The sequence below is a fragment of the Halyomorpha halys genome, unplaced genomic scaffold (assembly GCF_000696795.3).
Source record: "Halyomorpha halys isolate HHAL.00 unplaced genomic scaffold, Hhal_1.1 Scaffold75.1, whole genome shotgun sequence".
Taxonomy (NCBI): Eukaryota; Metazoa; Arthropoda; class Insecta; order Hemiptera; family Pentatomidae; genus Halyomorpha; species Halyomorpha halys.
Window position 1 is genome coordinate 305,717 of NW_027112173.1, and position 2,823 is coordinate 308,539.

At 29.4% G+C, this 2,823-nt stretch overlaps 1 protein-coding gene across 3 annotated transcripts in view; it reads right to left on the reverse strand.

Moving 5' to 3' along the window:
- The window catches only part of Gs2 (glutamine synthetase 2), a 146,391-nt gene that overhangs the window by 89,500 nt on the left and 54,068 nt on the right, over nt 1–2,823 (reverse strand). The window contains exon 1 of one of the 3 annotated variants that reach the window (XM_014439113.2): nt 818–897. The exons of the other annotated variants lie outside the window; for them this stretch is intronic. The gene's annotated coding sequence lies outside the window, so the exon portion shown is untranslated. Of the gene's footprint in view, nt 1–817; nt 898–2,823 lie in introns of those variants that run through there. 3 annotated transcript variants of the gene reach the window in all.

Genomic DNA, 2,823 nt, shown 5'->3' on the forward strand with positions numbered 1-2,823 from the left:
TTATTCTTTAAATTAATCTTTATTATTAAAATTGTACTCCGTGCTAGATACCTACATGATAAAAATAAAATTGTGAAAAAGCACAGAAAAGAACTATAGAAAAAAAAAGGAATAACTTAATTAAGAAAAAATATATTACTTTGGTAATATAATTACTAAATAATAAGACAATAAATAATAGAGTTTATTTACAGACTAAAACTACAAGAGTTGCGTAAAATATATTTTCATTTGTTAAATACATCATTGCTTTCCTGGAATTGAGGTACATCAACAAATCAATATGATTTAATTTGGAGTAGGACATATTAACAATATAGTACCGTAAACTAGGGTTACTTTCTTTTTTTTCTTACAGACTTTCCTAAAGCTATTTAAGTTTGTATAAATTAACTTTAGTCAACGGGACAACCTATGGAGTACCTCAAACACAAAATTAAAAAAAAAAAAACTTATTCTTCAGAAGACCCACTATTCAGCAATGATATTGGACTGGAATTTTTCTTTAATTACGTCCCTAAAGATATCACCTCTACATCCCATTTCACGTTTATCGATTGACAACATGCCACTAAAGTTTCGCCCGAAACTCAAGTATTCTAAGTTAGTAAAAGGAGATCAGAAGCAGGGAACAAGAGTAATAGAAATATTTAATAAATTGTTTAACTAAATACAATCTCTACAAATGATATTCTAAAAATTTCAAAATAAAAATGAATAAAACAATTCTTGAAATGGCACTACGTTTTTCAATCGATATTAAAGCAATGGGAAACAACATCGATTGTTTTATTATCATATACGGAATATGAATTACCTTATGATAAGGAATGTGTAGTTGATGCACACAATTTCCAAGGATTATTCTAAAGGTTGCTCAGTTGTACTCACCTGAAACAAAACAAAGAACAAGAATTTAATTAATTTGTACCAAAAATTAATTATAACATTTTTCTTAGATGTTAATAGACTTGCTCCCATAATTGTTGATATAAAATTTTCAACCAAATAAAATTATCTGACATCAAAATATATTTACATATTTAACCTTTTTTTATTTATTTTTTTAAACTTACATTTGCTAATCATATAGCTAAACTAAACTAAACTAATAATATAAACTAAATTCTTCACATCTTCCAATTAGGAATAGTTAAATTGCAAGATTTATAATATTACCGAACAATATCTTTTAATTATATACGGGACCTATTCATTATGCACAATGGTTACCTACAGGTAACCAAACTTTTCTAACCATGGCGGGATGGTCAAAGTTTCATTTTTTGGGACCACCATGAAATAAAAGTCAACCCCAGGCCAGATGCGAACCGGCACCGTTGCAGTCACGAAAACATGAATAAACTCTCTCGGCTATAAACGGCCTACTTCTTAATGTTCAATATATCTTTGAAGTATCATGTTCAATATTTTTATAATATGTCCAGGAGATAAGGAATTTTTCCTGTCACTAAATACGACATACCCACCTTAAGAAACTTGAAGGCGAGTGAAAATTTCTTAAAGTTTATTATGTGATATTTCATTATTATGTTAACATACCTAGTTCGCTATAATAATTTTCAAGACTAAGACTATATTTATTATCGTTTGATATGATAATAAAATTGTTAAGTTCCTGAATAAACTCTTATTACTATGGACTCTGAGCTAACCGTCGCAAGAAATAATTGCAAGAAACGTATAATTTGCTCATCAATACAATCTAATCGATGATCCGCATTTATACCAATAACGACCTCAACAATTATATAGTGATCGCACGTTGAGGTTCTAGCCTCGCATAGCAATGAGCAATACCTTGCCACACGCCGCAACTATCGGAAGTGTGTTAATATTCTCGTCAAACATGGCTCATGAATAATATGAACGTATCTCCGATCAGCTTTGCACCCACCTACGTAAATCTCTGGTTAAGAAGTACACACTTCCTCCGATAAGTTAGATTTATTTTGAGGTACTGGAGGAAATAACTAGCTTTTTAGGATGTCGACAATCCTTGTAATTTATTTCATGAACTAAACAAATGAACAAGAAAAAAAATTCGAAACGAATGAAATTAGTGAATGATTTGTGATGTTATCAGAGTTGGGTAATAGATGGTTGAAAATTTATTGGGTCATAAAACAATTAAATTTGTCGTAAGAAATTTTAATTATACATAAACTTTTTGTATAGGAAGATGATCAGGGTTGCGGTCAAAGGAGAAACAAAAATAGTTTACAACTATTTATTTTCTGACGTTTCTTCCCACTTTGTAGGGCTCCATCAGGGCTAAAAAGATACAAAATGATACAATGATAAGAATAAAAATACAAAGATAAGATACAATGATAAAAATAAAAATAAGTAACAATGGCAAGAGTAAACACCCGTTTGTTCTGAACAGGTAGGTTTTCTTGACTTTTTCTTTGCTAATTTATATCTTTATTTTTACTTATTTATGTATAATTATTATTTTTTCATGACGTTTATTTAATCTCAAAATCTTGTTTTTTCCTTCCCCGTTTTGTTTTTGTTTTACGTACATCTCCTGTATTTTTTAACTGTATATTTTACGTAGTTTTATATAAAACATTTTTACTCTCGCCATTGTTACTTATTTTTATTGTTATCATTGTATCTTATCTTTGTATTTTTATTCTTATCATTGTATCATTTTGTATCTTTTTAGCCCTGATGAAGCCCTACAAAGTGGGGGGAAAGGTCGGAAAATAAATAGTAGTAAACTATTTTTGTTCCTCCTTTGACCGCAACCCTGACCATCTTCCTATACATCAATTTTGACGGTCAACTATATAT